Source organism: Nicrophorus vespilloides, unplaced genomic scaffold (genome assembly GCF_001412225.1).
Source record: "Nicrophorus vespilloides isolate i.1.1-1 unplaced genomic scaffold, Nicve_v1.0, whole genome shotgun sequence".
NCBI classification, from domain to species: Eukaryota; Metazoa; Arthropoda; class Insecta; order Coleoptera; family Silphidae; genus Nicrophorus; species Nicrophorus vespilloides.
The window spans coordinates 459,049-479,617 of record NW_017096594.1 but is presented as its reverse complement, the minus strand read 5'-3'; the positions used below and the strand labels follow the sequence as shown (position 1 = coordinate 479,617).

Genomic DNA, 20,569 nt, shown 5'->3' with positions numbered 1-20,569 from the left:
AGATATTCCGACCTTTCATTTTTATACCACCAAGATAATGACTTGACCTCATATCATCAGTTATTAATTACTTATTACATTAATTTAATGCTAGTTTCACTAGTAAAGCTTAACAATTGATGACTGTTTGCTCCACCTTTTATTTATATACAAAACCACGTTAATTACTTGACCTCAATTCACTAGTTATTAATTAATTAAGATATAAATACAACATTAATTACACTTAAAAAAAATGTCCTGTTTAAAAATATATAATTTGTACAAAAGATTTTCTTTTTCCAAGCGAAATTAATATTTATATGTTAATTAATAAATTTGGGCTAAAACTGAAGTTTACAATAATTCTTATTTTCTATATAAATATTCAATACATCAGTTTGGGGACCGAAATTCTTTAGCGATACTTTTCTTGTTTTCTATTTTCTAAGTTCGGGAACCGAACTATACAATTAGTTATATAAATATTAAAGTTTAAGAATTATGATTTTCCAATTATATTTGTGAAAGTGTTTCTTCTGTAAGGAAGACAATAAAATAATTGTTTGATTAAAAACGGCGAAGATCAAAGGAAATATGTGTATTGTACATTCGATACCCGTGGAGCTTTTATAATGATTTTTATACATTTTCGTTTGGGCCTCGCCTTTAGTAGTTACGTGTAATTTGACAACATTAAAAAAACTGTGCGTTCGTATAGCAAAAAAAAGTAAAGAAATGCCAACCATTATACGAACATTTCGTGCGGAGAACGTTGCAGCTTCATATCTTTTACGGCCCAGGTTTCTATTGTCGCAATAAAATTTTCCTCCTCCAGCCTCCACTTAAATGCATAGACGCAGCGAACACAATCAAAATAATCGTAATGACCATCGTAATAATAAAAGCAAGCAGATTGATAACGCGAATCCCGTAACGTTTCTTTTGTTCTTTCAACTAAAATAAAACTAAAATAATGGCTTTTGCGTTGCTTCGACGAAACGTGAAAAGGCTGAGCAACAGTTGTGTGTGTGTATGTATATGAATGTGTGTGTTCGTTTGTGTGGGTTTTAGAAAGTACATGAATTAAGACCAGATGGAATTTGGTTAAGTATGGAGATTAGTTTTGAAATTTCCACGCGAGTGAGCGAATTGAAGAAACCCTAACGAGATTCCATCTATGCAACTGTGCGGGAATTTCTTTAATACTTCGATGTTACAGATTCGTAATTAAGCAAATTGGTGGAAACGCGTGTTCCATTAGACAAGAGTATAAAGTTTGTTTTTTCTTGCGAATTTGTGTAAATTTTTGAAAGGGGGGAAATGGAACTTATTGTAATTGTTGCCGGGTCTCAAAGGATCGGTGTTACAGTTTACTTTTCATTGACAAAAAGTGCGACGATAAATAAAAACACAGGAGAAGCAGAAGAGAGTTGAGAAAGTTTATTTTTCTCTCTCTTTGAAACAACAACAAGAAAGAAGAAAAAAATGAAAGGGAGAAGGAAAAAGCTATTAAAAACAAGACGCCTCCTGATACCCCCAAGAAAGAAAAAAAATATATATAGAAGAAACACGGAGAAAACTTGCGGAAGATTGCAAGGAATTTTACGGAATTTGGGGAGCGTTTCTTTCATTCCTTTGCGGCCGCATCAAAAAACAATTTAATTTATATGGCACTTAGAGGCGACTCGGATCGACCGAGCTTTTCTCCGACGAAGAAAATCATTAAGCAGTGCTCTTATTTATATCTACTTTACTTTAAAGTTTCTTCTTTTTTTTTCGGGGAAAGGAAAACCTTTTAAATAAGTTCGGAACGGAAGTTTCGCAACACGTGTCAATTCCGATTAATCCCACCTCCTGTTCATCACTTTGTTCTTTTCATTTATTTTATATATTTTTTTTTTCGTCATCCCTTTTCCACGTGTTTTTATTTTCCGCTTGGATCGGTGCCAATTCGATGTTGCATGACCGTGGAAATACATTTTAATTAAATCTACCTCATTTGACGGATAGGATAATCATTTTGGGTACCAAAAATTAATCGCAATTAATTTTGTAAAGCTCGTCCCCAATCGCGATTAAATTTAATTTAAATTATCGAGTATTTTCCTACGGACGCTTAATATCAAATTTCCGCTATTTAGTTTGTACATCAAATGCTACGCGCATTATTGTACACATCACTTCATTCAAATTAAGCATATATTTATATATTTAACAAAATATTAGCATTTAAAAGTCATTAAAATCTGTATTTAAATTTTATTTTTTTCTATATTTTTAAGCAGTGTTCATTCCTTCTATTGCAGGTTAATTCAATAATTAACCATAATAAAAAATTAAAATTGTACAACAAAACATTGTTTTCTTTTCGCTAATAAAACTTCTTAACTCTTTGAGGGGCCAGAAATTCCTAAATTTCTAGATTGCTAAGTTGACTGAAACAACATCGGATGGTATGGCCTATCAAGATACATCCTATGAAATATCAAACAAATTCAAGGATAATTTCTCTTCCCTGGACATTTTCATTTTCCTAGGAATGTTCAAAAAATGGAGCAATAAAGGTCTGCAGCGCTTACAGAACAAACTCTCGAGATGCAGTTCAAATAATTGTTGGCATGCTACCAATCGAACTCCTAGCCAGAGAGATATGCTAGAGTCAGAGATGAGTGAGTAAGGAAACTGCCAGGACCAGACTGCTGGAAAAGTGGCAGGAAAAATGAGAGAGGTCAGAGAAGGCAGTCTGAATTAGACGCTTAATCACATTCCATCTGAGCCCAACGCTTTCCGGGCACGGGTGTTTCAGCAAGTACCTGCGCTTCATAGCAAGGAAGGAGGACGAAAAGTGCTAGTACTGCGAAGAAGTCGATAGCCTAGAACACACGATCTTTGATTGCTGTAGATGGGCGACGATGAAGCACGAGGCGGAATCAAATCTCAGAGCAGTGCTAGAACCAGAGACGTTCGTTAGGGTTGGATGCTAAAGAGCCAAGAGAAGTGGGACATCATCACAAGCTACGTAGCAGGAAAATGATGAGCGGAGGATGGAGAGAGAAAGGGAAGAAAGTGATACACATAGAAGCACAAAACTTGGCTCAGACAATCTACATTGCAGGGAGATATGAAAACACCAGACCTGGATGCCGATGAAGAAGGGTAGAGGTTTTAGTGCGGTAAGAATCGCACAGTACCACGACTCCACCAATAGTCCCTATATAAGGTTTCCTCTTCTTTACAAAAAAAGGCATGTTCAAAAGGTGGGACAATGCCCCTTAAAGAGTTAAAAGTTATCAAATTTAATTAAACAATTTTCAAAAAGAACTTAATACTAATATAAATATCTCACAGTGTGGGTAATCAGTTCCGTTAATATCCCGGACTAATTGAGGAACCGTAGAAAAGGAGACTAGTCAGTACAAAGTGAATAAAGAAAAACAACCTAAATACTATTGTGTATTATTTTTTAGAATCTATGCTTATTTTACTCAATTAATATTTAATTTGTTTTGAAATTGGTGAATCCTGACTGATCGAATCGATATATTGTAATGAATAATTGAATGTAAAATATGAATAGAAATTAAATCTTCTATGGTTGATGATATGATGACATATGTGATGTAAATATGTTTGCATTCCTAATTGATCATTACAGAATTTTATTGCATTTATTTATTAGAAATCACACTCCAAATCGAGTATCCGCCTACGTTTGTGCTGTTTAATAGATTAAATATACTTGTATATGAAATGTCAACAGTTAAATGATTTGACGTACTGAACTTCTTAGAAAGTAATGTTGTCATGGCAGTATTTATTTTTAGTTTCTGATCGGGTCGTGAAATGTTATCAAAATATTAAAAACTTTTTCTTTACTTTTTGTGCTGTGATCATGATTGATATCTTCATATGAAACACATTATGATGCTGTTATTTGAAGCTTATCAATCTTTGCGCAAATGATGATATGTGACAACTTATAATGACAGTTTCAAAATGATCAATTGATAAATCAATTCAATGTATTTCGAAATTGAAAGCTATAGTAAGTCTTTTAAAACCTTTTTAGATAACGTGCATAAGTTGTACTATTGTTTGGCTGGCAAGCTTTGGAACAATTGCAGTACCTCATCAAAAGAGCCGCATGTGGCTCCGCAACCAGTGGTTTAGTACAATAAAAGTTTCTTCTATTTTTCTTATAGCTATAGACGTTTTAATATATTTTTATACATAATGTAATATTGACAATGACTATTTTTTAGATAATTGTGTAAATCAAAGGTAATATACAAACTGTTTATTTGATAAAGTTTGTAACTAAATGATGAAAATACTGGGCACAGAAGATTTTCCACGTGATCAAACTATTTCCCTTTAAGCAATTCGTTTAGTATGGAAATTCATGAGATTCAGCATCAAAGAGAAGCTGCAGATCAAATGTAGAACGCAATACATAATAGATGAAAATTGTGTTTTCTCTCCACCATTTGAAATTAAAATATTGAAAAAAAAATACCCTATGTTTGTTAGCTAATGAGTATTAATTTAAATACTGCGAATTCTCAGACGCTTTGAACTCTCTCCGCTTTAAAATCGATTAAAGACACTTCAATATTGAATCACGCGCTATTTGCTATTGGTTTGTGGATACAATCCCCGTGTTCTGATGGACTCAAAAAGCATCCAGGATTTGCTCCATTCCCAATATGAATCATTAATAACAGCTAATGCATCCTGACGGTCACTGTTTATTGAAAGGATTGAAATAAAATAAAAATGAAGTACTAATATTTATTTTGTATTTTTCTTTGCAGGATTGAGTTGAGGGCAGATGAGGAGGTTCACCTTCGCTACGAATACCGTCATCGACGTGATGGACTCCAAAGCAAACATCAAACTCACCGAACGAAAGGTAATACCAAAGCGGAACAAAGCATTTAAACACCTGAAACGTCTTCAGCGTTAAAATGTACAGGTTAAGTGGATTTTCTTAATCCCACATCTCCTCTTCGTCTCGGCTGTGTTTACACAGCGAAAGCATTTGTATGTCAAGGATTATCGGCGATTCAACTAAGTTTATTTTTAAACGATTTTTCTTGCTGCAATTGCTCAATTTCCGATTTGTTACAAATCCACTCATTAAATTCATTCATTTGCAATTCTTCTATTTTTTATACAATTGTTCTACTTTTTGTATGTAACTGTAGATGCACGATATTCGCATAACTTTTCCGGACGACGAAGAATAAAAATAGGTTTTAGCGTTTGCGTTTGAAATACGAACCTAACAAATGTTGAACCGTTTCCATGAAACTGTCATTTCCGTACTGCGTAATATACCGAGCTGAAATGAATGTTGAGAAAAATAAAACTGAAGGAGCGAGAAATTTTATGTCGCGAGGAAAATTTTACAGTGCGCTTCCTTCCTTCACCCACTTTATTTCAAGCTCTTTGATTTTCAACAAAACGCATTCAATGAATCATTCATTAAAATTGAATGCAATACGAAATGAACATACACACGAATAATCTTATTTAATGACTCAAAAATGATGTTTTTGTTAGTTTACTAATTGCACGTTCGCCTTGAGATTCTCGGCGCATACAGAATCCTACTTTCGATGTCCGCTGAGGTTACACAACAGGTTAATTTATTTTACAAATGTCTGAAAACGCAGTATTTCCTTTGGTATAGTTAATTTGATTATATAATTGCGCAATTTGGAAATACCCATTTAATTGATGATTAAGTGATCGTTTATAATTTATCAATTGAAACTATGTAATCTTTGTGGAAATATAATAAAAATCGATATGAATTGACTTTTTTATTTTGCTTACATAACAGCGTGTTTCCAATAAAAATTACTCATGTAATTAATGATAGATTCTTTGTTTCTCGTATATAATTTATTAATTCGCAACGTACACTTACAATACATGATATGTTCGGTAATGTTATTGTTTTATTAATAATCAAATGGAAACAATGGAATTACATAAAGCTTATGGAATTATGAAAGTAGCGATGGAACAATTATATTTCTATTGAAATATCTGAAAAGGCAATATTCTGTAATACATTTTATTTAGTTACATAACAGTGTACAACAATACCTCGCATAGTGCGGGTAATCAGTTTCGCCAATATCTCGAACTCTTTGAAACCGGACTAATCGAAGAACTAAAGTGATTGTGTAAAGAAAAAAAAAAAAAAAAATATTTTATGTACTTTTTTTTAAGAATTATTTTCATTTTGTTCAATTTATTTTGTAATATTCAAACCGGACTATAATGAATCAGCACTATGCGAGGTATTGCTATATTTCCAATGGAAATTATGGATACACTGTTATTCTTATATAATTTACTATAACTTAAAAGCATCTGTTTACAATAGATGAAAGGATATGTTGGTTAATGTTATTGTGTTTTTTTTTAATTTTAAATGGAAACAATTACGTAATGCTTATGGAAGTAGTGACAGAAATATAAATAACAATTAACTTTTTTATTGTAAATATCTGAAAACGCTATATTCTATCAGTTAAAAATTATCAGTATACAATGGATGTAAGTATAATTTTTAAATTTTCAATGAAAACAATGAGAATTGTTTAAAACTTATGAAAGCAGAAAATCAATAAAAAATATTTTTTTGTTCCTCTAGTTTTAAATATGGTTTGAAAATGTTGGGTGCTTGATTAAAACCCGAATTCCTATTTCTCACTTAATGAAATTCTGTAACGCTTTTTTTTTGTTTCGTTATATTCTTTTTTTTTAATATTCAATTGTGTTTTTATCTACACGTTATGAAAACTATTATAATCTTAGATTAAATTAATATAACAATTGTCTGTGAATAACATAAGACTATTAAATTTATACTTTCATAATTTCACAGGTATCGGGATACTTAATTGCTTGTTAATGCATTTCCTAGAAATCTGTTCGAGAGAAATGCGTGAGAATTGTACTTAGCAAAGCAATGTTTTCAAAATATTTTACGAAATGATAAATATTTTATTTTGCAATTAACCTACTTACAATAATTACATTTTTTATTATTTAGATAATTTTGTTATTATGGACTTAGTAGATTTTTTAATGAAGTTATTAAATTAACGTAGATTAATAAAATGTTGTCATGATTATTTTATATTTAATGTAAATATTATTGTTGTAACATATAAATATTATTTCTTAACTTCAAGAGACATTTAAAACTTTAGTATATAAATATGTACTTTTATCATTTATTTAATTGTAATTTTTTAAAATAAGATTTTTTCATAATATTTTGGTAATAATTAAAATTATATTTTATTTATAATTAGGAAGAATACTAAATTTTAGAAAGCTTTTTGAGTTATGATGATTTTTTTACGTTTGTATAAATTCTAGAATAAAGTTACATAATTTTTTATTTGTTTTTTCATGTATTATCTATTAATTTACATTTTTTTATGGCTTTAATTTGGTTTAAAACACTTTGTGTCTTTAAATTATAAATTGTATAACACTATTTTCTGAAAATTGGTGCCCAAATCCATTTGAAAAATATTCAAGGTCATACTTCAATTATTTCCACACCATTGGAACTTGAAAAGGAACATTTCGCTTAGAGTAAATAACAAAAAGATAAAAAAATGGGTCAATGCTTTTAGCATTTTTCCTATGCAAATGGAAACTGAAAAATGTATGGAAAATTGAGGTGAGAGCATGTTTTGCTTTTTGTTTGTTTGTTTATATTATTTGTGGGCTGTGATTTTTTTATGATTGTTTTACAATAATTTCATGCCATCAGAAAATCCATTACAGCAATGTTTTTTAATATGTATATTTGAAAGCATAATTTTAGTTGGAACCAATAGTGGTTATCGAGTCGTTGCACCTGGAAAATGGTAGAAATGTTCGAGTGGAACACATTATAGAGTGGCATCGATTGAGAGGGGAAAATCGTGATTGTAAAAGCAACAAAACAAAACACACATAATACGTGAAAAGGCTTTTCGGTAAATGGAAAATTGTCACGCAACTAACTGACAATTGATAATCACACAGGGTAATGGACTTTTGATTAGCGATTTGACAATGTCATAGAAAATGAGCATTTTCGTATAGTCATTGTATAATATGTACATTATATCATCCTTCATATTATGATAATTTTGGTTCTTGTATTTATATTATTTATTTATTTTAATCAGTTTTCTTACAACTTGTTATTTGTATCATTTATTTTGTTTGCACAAATTGAAAAAGTAAATTATGATTTGCTTCAAAGTACTTTATTATGTATGTTTGTTTTACTTTAATGTAATGTAATAATGCTATTTCATTTAATGTTTGTGCAAATTCCGGTTTAAGATTATGCTTGCTATTGCATTATTTATTTGTAATATTGTCCAATATCCTTAAAGGCATCTTGTTTAAAATACATCAATGTATTTTTTTTTTAATTTTTGCTGTTTGCGCAAATTCTTTATTTCTATATCCATTCTATATTTCTATAGAATATTTATACAAATCAATCAATGAACTTCTGAAACTACTTGGAAAATATATTATATTAATTATTCATATTTCATTTACAATGATTTTACAAGTTAAAAAGTTTCCTTTGCATTTTATATATAATACATAAATATAACTTTATTTATTTTATGGTATGCGCAAATCTGTACATAAATTATTTATTTGACTCATTCAGTTTGTCTTGTATTATTAAATATCATAGTGATTGTAATGCTGCTTTTTAATTTTATATATTTTTTATTGTTTGTGCAAATTGTAATATAAAATTATAACTTTCTTCATATAATGTATTATTTATTTTTCTTCTTTAATTAAATGTAATCTGGTTTGTAATGATTTTTTTGTATAAGTTTTGCTGTTTGCGCAAATTGTAATATAAAATTTTGCTTCGCAATGCGTTAATTTTTCGTTTGTCATATGTAAATTTATATTTTTTTTTGTTTTTTTTTTTTGTATAATGTGAACAAAAGCAATTTGCGCAAAGCATTTGGCTTCGTAATGAATGTGCATATAGGTGTATGCATGAGGCAAACCTGTCCAGTTAATAATTTCTGCCTTTGTTGCTGCTGTTGCTCATATTTTTGTTGAATTTATATCAAATTGTAGAATATACATACATTTGAAAATTCAATTCATTTCCCAATGTTATTTATATGTGCAAACACAGTGAGAGCGAGGGATGAAGAGAGGTGGCAGACAATTTGCATATATGCGGAGGGAAGCACACAGAGCTGGTTTACAGGGATGCCAACCAAACCTCCCCCGCTTTTGATAGAATCCCAAATTGTTTGTTGTTGGTCGTGGAATATCGAATTTGACGAGATGCCACGCAAATTAATTACGATTATTGCAGATGTAAACTGGAACAGTCGGCTTCTAGAGCACCCTCTAAGTACACGTCCATAAGGTAAATGAACCGTGGATATATTTAATTAAATCGAATCGCAAACGCAATTGTAGACTTGGTAATGGAAACGTTGTGAGAAATAATGAGGGTTTTCGGGAAGCGATATTCGACTACATAATTACCTCTCGACATGCTACACAATTCTCTCTCGTTTGCTTCCATTTCGTGCACTCCATATTATATACAACTCACTCTCTACGTCCTTCTCTTTCTCTCACTTTGTGTATTTTTTTTTCATTCATTGCCTCCACATGCGTGCTTTTTATTTTTGTTCTCTTTTATTTTTTTCGCTTACACTCTGCTTCATCATTATATTATTACCGCACTCCATACGGAGTCATTACACATCATGTCCTAGGGACTCGTTCGTTCTCCTGTTATTCTTCGTAATATCCGGAAACATTTTGTGGAATTGTGCTCATCTTCCCCATCTCATACACACTTGTTGTCAAGTAACAAAAGGGAAAGATTGGAATTAAATAATATACTCTAAAAATAGGTTTCATTTTAAATGTACTCATAGTCGCAATAAAAATGTATTTTTTTTCTATTATATGTTGAAAATGTTTATTATAATTATGAATGAAAATTCATCAAATAAGAAAAGTCATTCTAGTAATATTTCTATATCCATTCTATATTTCTATAAAATATTTGTACTTTGTGCAATGAACTTCTGAAACTGCTTACAAAAAATAATATAGTAATTAACAATACTGTGATTCTTATTTTATTTACAATAATTTTACAAGATAAAAAGTATTTTTTTTTACAATATTCAAGTACTTGCCAAGTAACTTCTAAAAATACTTGCAAATTAAGTAATAGACGTGATTTGTTGTTTTTAAATCTATGTCATTAACAATTTGTGTCTTTTCGACTATGTGTACTTGCTAAGTAATTTCTGAAATTACTTATGAAATATATTATACTATACAGTAAAATTTAGTTATTTTATATTTTCATGTACTTGTGAAATAATTTCATGTATTCATGTACTTTGAAAGTATTTATATATGTAACGGTATAAATAAAACAAAGAAATTAAATAGATGGTGTCTACACATATTTTCTGTAAACACACAATTACTTTAGGTTTTTATTTTCATACTAAAAATTTCATATAAATACTTGTCTTGCACGATACTTGACAAGTTACTTACCCTTGTGGACACTAGCAAAACGAATGATGGTAGATTTAAAAATACATATAATTTTCAAAATCAACTTGATACTTGACAAGTAATTGCTTCATTCCTTCTTTTCTCAAGTATTCGTTAGTAGTTGTTGCCAATAAGACTATATACAGTGGCATCTCGCTTAACGAGCGACGTTTTGCAAAACGAGTAACGAAGAGAAGAAAAGTTCCGGATTGCGCGCCTGCTGCATCATTTTTATACTTGTGTATACATATTATGTGTATTTTTGAATATCTTTCACTATACGAGTAAAAATCCTGAAAATTTGGGACGGATTAAACTCGTTAAGCGAGGTTCTACTGTATATCTTAAAGACAAAGCAAGGAAATATATGTCATTTTACAAATATTGTGAAATCAATTTAAACGTTAACTTATTGCTTTCCTTAGATTCTCATGTTTAGTAAGACCTCGTTTAGCGCTTCTTCGATTAACGCTAATTTGATATAACGTGATCTACTTTAAATAGAGCCTGTCACCTACGAACATATTTTAAGCCCTAAACGAGGTCTTACTGTATGAATTAAATCCATTAAATTCCAGATGTAGCTTATACACATTTTTGTGTATATTATTTGATTATTAAGTGTTTTTTGTAAATACAACTACAAAATACACATATAAAATTCTAATTATTTTTACAAAAGCTTCTTACAGCCTCAATCTCCTACAACCATTATTATCTTGAACAGCAAGCAAAAACGGCAAAAGTGCTTATTGAAAATATAAAGTAATATAAGTTAATTTAGTCCATCGCGCTCAGAATATGTATCATATTATACTCTCTCGTCTAGACTTTCATTATTATATTGTAGAAACTTAACTGTATTATATGATATAAATTTGTTTTGAAATGAAATTGGCGAAGCTTCCCCAACTTATTTACAGCTGGCACAATATTTCGGTTATTATTGTAATTTCAGTCTCGTCCCATCCCGAATTTCATAATCTCGACTTGTTATCTGCACATTTACACGCTCAATTTTTATAAAACGTCGGCGATGTTATCGTTGAAAATTACTAGCTTTCGTGATCGTACTCTCATACATCTTGTACACCTGCCTTACGCAATTATTTTTTACTTTTTTAAGAGTTTTTTTTTTTTTGTTGTCCACATTTTGATGGAGTATTGTGGACCCAGACTCTTCAATTACTTGATTACTTTATACTCAACAAAATTATACAATTATACTCATATAATTCTTTCTTGATCATAATTTGAGCTTATTAAAAAAATGGTAATATGAAAATGAAAAAAAAAAATGTAATTCTTTCCGTTATTTTACTTGTTAAGTTAGTCAAAATTCATGTACTTGCCTAAAAGTACATATATTATATAATATAATCTAAAACTAATTTCAAAATCTCAACTAATTTAAGAAAATTCTTGAAAATATAGAATTTGTATTTGAACGGAACAAGTATCAATTGTTAGGTAGGAGTTCTTGTTATGCAATTCAATTTGATAAAATTTCATTTCTGATTATTAGACCCTTAAAATGAAGTTTTAAGAGTTTAACAATTGCAGTTAAGAAGTCAAGAAAGATAACCTGTTCATTCCATTCGATTACTTTCAGAACCTTTTTCATTTTTTCATTGATATTCGGTAATATCAATGATTCAATATCCGAAAAAAAACCTTGAAAAATGTAATATTTATTTTATTATTTTTACATTTTAATACACTTTGATTATATAATATATTACAATTCCTAAAAAAAAAACATAATTTATAAACGGAACGAAACGTCTGAATTTGGTTCTTTTTATCTTATATATCTAGGATATATATCAAAATATACTATATTTCATCAGTTTTCTAACAATCATTAATAAATCGTGAGATTCAAAGGCGTTTCTATAGGATCCGGACAAAAGACCGGTGTTGTTCATGGACGACCCTGAAATGAGTAGTCTCTAGGTTCCAATCCGGATTATAAATCATATTTCATCAACGAAGGCGATCCCCAAGATTGAACACCGTCAAACCTTGCCTTGCGTGGTTCGTGTCGCGTTGTGGGATTTTCATTATCAAGCCAAAGGAAAAAGTAATTTGATCAATGTTCAATCATTTTCGTGCTCGAAACAGCGAATAAACCGATTTTATTTTAAATTGTATACACTCTTTTCTTTCCTTATATCTTTCTTTTTTTTTCTCTCGAATCTAAAGAAAGTGTTTGCTTTCATCAACGAAGAAATTTGCAAAAGCGATTCTTTGATAATTGCATTTTATAAGAGGGCAACACATGTCCTGAATGGTGCGATTAATTTCTTTAAAATTGCCTCTTAAAATCATTAAAATAAATCCTTGAAGTCTGAATGTTATGAACATGTGAAGACCTTAAATTATTACAATTTACATTACAAACTATATAATATTTAATATTAAAGTATAGAAATTTGTAGTTAAAGTAATTATTACTATAATAATGATCTAAAAATGTAATGTACAAAAGTATATTAGTAATTAAATTATTATTTTAAAAAAAAAAGTAAATATTTTATAAAATTAATTTTGTAATTAATTATAAACGAAAAATGACATATATTTTGGTATATAAATATTTTAATTCATAAATCAATTAACGTAATTATCCTAAAATTTCTACACCTTTTAATAAATTTTACAAATATTTTAAATAATATTGATAATTATTATAATTAATTAAATTACTTAAAAATTAAAAATTGTTGAATTAAGTTAATAATTAATCATGAACTAAAAATTGTATACATTTCAATATAGAATTATATTAATTTATACAGATAATTAATATTATGTAATATAATTTAATTTCAGTAGACAATTATAATAATTAATTATCATTCGCATAAATAAATTTTAATATTTAAGTATGGAAATTTTCAATTCTCAAATTTTCTACGGGTTTTATTCAATGAATTATTAATAATTTAATTAATATTAACAATTACATAATAATTAAAATTTATGTATTTCATAACAAAACAATAATAACAATAAACTCAAATTTCTATTACTCTTATTGAATTAATTTTATAAATAATTATGAATGAAAAATTGCATTTCAATATATAAATATGAATTAATATAGATAATTAATATGGATCAATTTATGAAATATACAAATAGTGCATTGATTGAAACACAATGAGAGTGCATTTAGAATAATGGATTTTTTAGAAAAGAAGACAAACTATGTTCGTTTTCCTATTGAAAATGAAAGGAATATGAATATTCTCCGTTTTATATTGGAATCCGTCCAACCCATTTTTTGGCGCCTTTTGTTGCATTTTTGTCGCTCAATTTTTGCTATTCTCCAGTCTCTCTATTCATCCTCTATTCAAAGGAAATATGAATACTGAAATTCCACTATGTTTAAAAATAAAACGCTGAATAAAAGATGGAATTCTTTCATATTGCTCACTGCAATTTGATACTAATGATTTTCAGCCAATTCTTGTATGTTTTTAGGTAATTGTCAATAATTATTGTTATTAACAGTATCCTAGTGTATGTGATAATAACTAGATTGTAATAGATATGACCTACAACGTAGATAATAGTATGCATGACAAAGACAATTATGTGCATATTTGCATTAGCAGCAAAAAGCTTGTTATAACAGTTTTGTTCCTGTTGAGCATCAAACGATTATCCTCGGAAACTAACTAAACGCATTCGAGTGTACTGTATGTAGGAATATTAAATCATGTAGTTTTGATCCATTACTGCATCGTATGAATGTAGAACAACCCCATTACTCTTCACGCACTCTAGAAAATTATGAATAAAAAATTAGATGAATAAATCTTTTCTCATCAATAGAAAAATTCAAGTCAAAATCCAAATTAGAGCCAAATTACATTTAGGGGCTACTAATAGCCACGAGCTAGTGGGCACAGGTTCAAATCCTGGTCAAGCCAGGCCCTTTGTGAGCCCTCTCGGTGCTTGCAGCAATAGATCCATCGTTTATCACAGATGGACAGTGAAATGAAGCATATGGACCAAGTCGATGGATAAGTATTAAGGATAGCAGCAGATTCACAGTGAAGTGGAATCGCAGAGCATCAATATACTACTGAAGTTAACCTACAAGACGACAACCAACCAACAAATTAAAATGAAATCATCATAATGGTAATTATCCACTGGGAAAGATTATCTACCAAATATCAACCGCAATCTTAAATTTTCTCATTGTTCACATTGATGAACAGATTGTGAATAAAATTACACGACATAAAAAAATACATTTAGATAATGGCACTTAGTAATAGATGAGGCAAGGTGACAGCTGTAATTTCGCGATTTTTTTAAATTAAAGCGAGTCATAGGTTAAGAAATGCTCAAGGTGTTCTAAAATAACCATCGACTATACCCAATGATGGGTAAACTTTATCTTGCGGGCCAAATTCGGCCCGCAGAGATTCTATCCGGCCCGCCACAAATTTTAAAACAATATTTCAATTCTCAATAACTTCACATCTCAGAATCAGTACATCGGAAATGCATTCGCAGCTTCATTAATCGCATTTATATTACAGATTATTCAAAATATATTGTTTTTTTTGAGTCAACATGTTTTTATTTATTTTATACCCCAAACAGTTGACCCACTAGACTATACATATATTTATGTGTATTTTGTGAAATTATGTAAAGATTTATTGCTCATGTGAAAAACACCAATTAGGTTTTTTTTTTCAATTTTTAACTTATATATGTATCGATATGAAGCTTTATAATAATTTTCGGATTAAAAAATTATATACATTTCTCAATGAATATTTGTTTTTAATTAATAATTCCTTTATAATCCTGTGCTATATTATAACAGGAAGGAATATTGATCGTATATAAATTTCTTTATTCTAAAGGGAGGGACGATGTTATTTTAATGCGGAACTATCCAAAGGTCCTTTGTAAACCTACTATTATACAAACGTTAAACAAGAGCATTATGAGGAAAGCCTAAAACAATATATAAACTGTTAAATATATTATTATAGTGATAATATATATAACATGTAATATTTTCATATAAACGTATAATTGTGCAAATTATTATATCTTATTTGAGTTAATGTTCAAACTGATCAGTTTTTCTGTGAGTAATGTCTTCAAATTAAAAAAAAAATAGTTATTCTTGCTATTATTTCTATAAAAGATTGAAATTCATTTGATATTTTAAATTATGTGAATACATATTATTACGAATCTAGTAATAACGTAAGTAATTAATTTTATAAATATAAGTTTTTATATGTATTAAATAAGGTTGGTCTACATTCACTTTCGATGCTGGCGTCTGCTTTGGATCGTCACGTAATCATAATTGAGATCAGCGTTATGTTTTCAGTGCTCAAAGAACAATTATAGATGATAATCAGGCTAATACTGGTAACTTTGTGATCACGCACCAAACACAAATTGTCTTTACAATCTATGGAGACCAGAAAAAAAAAAGTAGAGAGTGTATGTAATTCAGCGTCGGTATTAATTAATGGTCTTTTTGTAGCGGTGCATCCCTTAATTGGATTAGAAATAATCTGGATGGTGGCCCGCATTACTACACATTGATCGCGTATCTCTGTCCCTTTCGCACCGCAACGTGTGTCTGGGGGCCACAAGCATGTCGAGTTAGATGTTTGGAGGTGGCCAGATTAGGTTACATGAGGATTTAATAATGCTTCTTTATTGATTATTGATATTTAGTACAGCCGTAGGTAACACTATGGTACAGTAGTAATTAACCACTTCGTGCAGTAGTAACTAGTAGTACTGGGAACAGCGTGGAATGCAATGAACAATTTCATCTATGGATTTGAATTTATGCCTACCCATATCTCGTTTGGTCTGCTGTGATTAAGCCAACTATTCGGAATTGATGTGTGTAGAGCAAGTATAGCAAGCAACAACCTTCTACGTGGAATCAGTGTATATCTATATATATATATTGAAAGCGAAATCTGGGACTTAAAATGTAATTGAATTGCGACTGGCTTTTGTCCTCCCATTGCTAAGAGCCAGATGGCCAGTCGAGTTAATGGTGCGGCTACCATTGTAAATAATGTGTCCATCCACCTATCGCCTGGACAGATGCCTTCTACGTCTGTCTGCCTCCTCCCTCAAATTGGCTTTAAACTTGCTAGATACTCGAGTAGATTTACTTTCACTCAAACTTTTCTCAACCTGAAAAACAGTAGTTTCTCTTCATTAGTTACAATTAGGATTTTAAAAACGATTTTTGAATAAATTTGTAAAATTTGATAACCGGTTTCTAAAATTATGAATAAATCCTAGTAACAATTATGTATTTTATACGAGAAAATCAAATAAATTTGACTCACTTTTGATGAGAGATGCGGGTTCTTTGAAAATCTAAAGAAGAATATGTTTGTTCCACCCCTATGCATCTACAACTAGTTAATTGAAACTAGTGTAATTATATTGGTTTTATGTCATTCATGAAACTAATTCATAAGCCAATATGGAAACTGAATATATTCAATTCATAAGCTACAAGTAAACATGTTCGGTAAACTTTTGTTTAATTATGTAACTAGGCATTAGACAGGATTAAACATTAATTTAATTAGTTTCTCCAAGGTGTATTTGATCTATCATAGCTTTGTGGATATAGAGATACCTTTGATATTTAGCATTCTCTTTGATAGACTGTTCATTACAGGGTTTAAAGGGAGATTCAATGTTTGATTGAATATTCAAAAACAAACATTTTATTTGAAATATTATTTATAACTTTGAATAAATATTCAAATTCTGTAAAATGATAACTTTAATACCTATAAGAAATTATTAGGAAATCCTTTTTTTTTTTCATATTTATATTACATCAAAACATACATACATTCTGTCTTGTTCATTATGCGCATTATGTTCATTATGGACCCACAATAAAAATCAATATATATTTGTTGAGTTGCTAAGATGTTAACACTCGGCCCCACACCACCAGACGTCATCTACTTAACTGTTTCTTAGGACCCACGATAAGCTTAATGCGGTCCTGCATACATGTCTACATATAATTTAGTAAGAATATGATTTGCATTTGAAACAACGTTCGTTTTAAATAGTTTAATTGAATGAGACTTTCGAGCGGATAGTCATTAGTATCAAACGAATTTACATTCTTGTCTAAATCAATTAAGAGCGGTGTCGATAAAGTTCCAGAAATACAGATTATTAGATTATCCGTGTTTGCAGTTCTTTGCACGCAAATAACAATGAATCGCGAAACTAACGTTAGTCGTTATACACAAATAGGTGTGTATTTGCATTATCCACAAGTTCTCGTTAATTATACGTGTCTGTCCCAATTTCGTTACGGACGTTATCGACAAACATTGGGAATTACGAAAAGCCCGAATCATCAAAGCTTTTGTTTAAAATTTCTGCTCGTTCTATTCAACTGGTAGGATAATTTAATTGATGACGCATTAATTACTTGAAATGTTCATACTAAACAAATTTGGAAATTAATTTTTACTATTTTTAATTGAGTTTTATATAATAATAAAAGGAAATTGATGATGGTGAAACTATCAAGTAAATAAACGTTGTAAAATGAGTGGGTTTTCTAAAAAAAACTGAGATGTATGCTTTTAATGATTGTGGAATGCGGTATAAAACGCAAGCATTGTTAGCAATTAATGGTTGTCGCGATTAATTCGTTTTCGATCATTTTTGCAATAGTCGGCTCGTGTAAATACAGCAAACACACCTTCGAGGACAAACAAACAGAAAGAAAAAGTGCAAAAAAACAAAAAATAAATAAACGAAGCACGAACATGGAACTCTCCCAGGTTGTGTAAACGAACGATTAATTAAGGTACGAGAGAGGAAAGAATATGATGTATTTTATAGGAGTCAGGTGGTTTGCGCTCGGTGTATGCAATCGAGGAGAGCGACCTTTGTGCCAGACATCCATCAGCGAGCCATAGAATTTTAATTGCCTGCCTTACGATCCAATCAATCATCCGTTCATTGCGTTTTTACCATATGCATGGAAGCCTGTTTCCACGACGATTGGGAAAAACAAACGGAAAATCTCTTAGAGAGAGAGAGAAAAGTACATGTTGGAGAGAATAGTACAAAGAGTTGTAGGAAGCTGAATCAACTTCCTTACAAGCCTAATTTCATTTGTAATTGAAAGAGTCGGTCCCTCTTTGTATTTTTTTGAGTACGGCTTCAGCGAATTGTATTTATGGCTTATTAATTAATTGGAAGGGATTTTGAAGAGGGAATGTTTAGTCTCGGGGGAGAGAGAGTGGATGCAGCTTGGAGAAGTAATTTAGCGTTTTATGAATCGGCTGGAATTTGCTTAAAATCCGCTCCGACTCTCATTTGCATTTGGATCTGTGGTGCAGTTCTGCACTATACACATGCAGGTTTTCTCCCCACATTATAATATTATAACTCGCGTTTAATTCCTTTCCGGAGGAAATTACGTAATTCCTAGGGTGAGGTCGTTTCTGGACCGGAGGGAATGGCCCAGTTAGTAGGGTGTAGAGTTGTACACTGTAGACCATCTCGTAGACCCCCGCGTACCCGTTGCTTCATGTTCGCGTTATAAATTATTTTTTTGCCTCTTTATTGCAGCCAATAGGTTGCAGCTGCCGCAAAGACCGCTGACATTTATTAAACCGAAGCCGGTGAGTGGAAGAATGGAAGAGTGGAAGGAGAGACGGGAGAAGTTTGTTCCATCTTTTATGTACATGCTACACTCACTGTCTGCACAAACTATAAACTGCCATTTCATACGGCAGTAAAGAATTATTATTAACACCGCTATTACATATCGATATGAATTTTAAAGTCGAGCCATCATAGTAAAAGCGTCGTCACTGTAGACGTCTTCCTTTAAAGAGGAAAGCCTCTACGTTTCTGAGCAAACTTTTTCGATAGACATTCGTGTCTCGCAGATGGACGTCATGCAAAATTAAAAGGAAACTGCTCCAGGTCACGTCCATGCACACCAATTTGCCGTAATAACCAAATACGTATTGATCGTTATTTGATCGCGCTAATGTATCTCCATCTCAAGGTCAACCTCTATAAATCATCATTATCCTTCATTCGTTTCACTTATATTTACAAGACAATGATTCTTTTCATCAGCTATCTTCAATACAGACAATTTTTTTGTTTCAACTTCAGAAATATTTTTTATAGGGAATAATTTTATAAAATTGTGCAGTGATTGCTCAATTATATTTAATTAATAATAATTATAATTTTTTTTTTGTATCTTTTATAAATAAGAATTTTAAAATTAAATAAATATTAAATAAGAGTGAAAAGACAGGTCAGTAGTATTTGTATGTATGTAGGCGCATAAATGTAATAAATTGCTACACTTTGGTTGATATAAGTTTTGCTGTTCGTCATTTTTTTTTTCAAAGTCCTTGAGTGTTTTTTATCATTACGTTAATAGGAGTTGTAACCTTGTGTTGAACGTCGAGTGGAGTATGAAAACAGTGGGTCTAAATTCGTGATACACCGTTTGTAGTGAAACCCAACGTAGTTTTCTCACATATGCATATGCTTGTTAGCATTCCAAAGGATATCAAGCGCTGCTTCAGTATGCACCAACATTACATAAAACATAACAAGAATTTAAGTGACAAACATTTGAAAATGACACAAATTATTTTCATATTTTTTATTTTACTTATTTACAATATTTTATGCTGATTTAAACTAAAATTTTTACTTTATCAATTAATATTTTATTATCAAAATCGAATTAATGAGTAAATCTAACTGATTGCATAGGAAACAGATTTTTTTTTATTACTTTAAAAGGTTTATAAGCTTTAAATACCAACTGAGAAGGAGTTAGTTTATATCTGTGTATTAAAAGGTATTAAAAGTTGATATTAGAAAAAGTGATGTAATAATTTAGGTTTAAATCCCATTTGGTTATGAATTATAT

The 20,569-nt window shown here is 30.4% G+C and overlaps 1 protein-coding gene across 14 annotated transcripts in view; it reads left to right on the top strand.

Moving 5' to 3' along the window:
- The window catches only part of LOC108557468 (fat-like cadherin-related tumor suppressor homolog), a 232,146-nt gene that overhangs the window by 60,973 nt on the left and 150,604 nt on the right, over positions 1-20,569 (top strand). For all 14 annotated transcript variants that reach the window (XM_017913984.1, XM_017913988.1, XM_017913980.1 and 11 more), the window contains exon 3: positions 4,797-4,894. The gene's annotated coding sequence lies outside the window, so the exon portion shown is untranslated. The remainder of the gene's footprint in view (positions 1-4,796; positions 4,895-20,569) is intronic.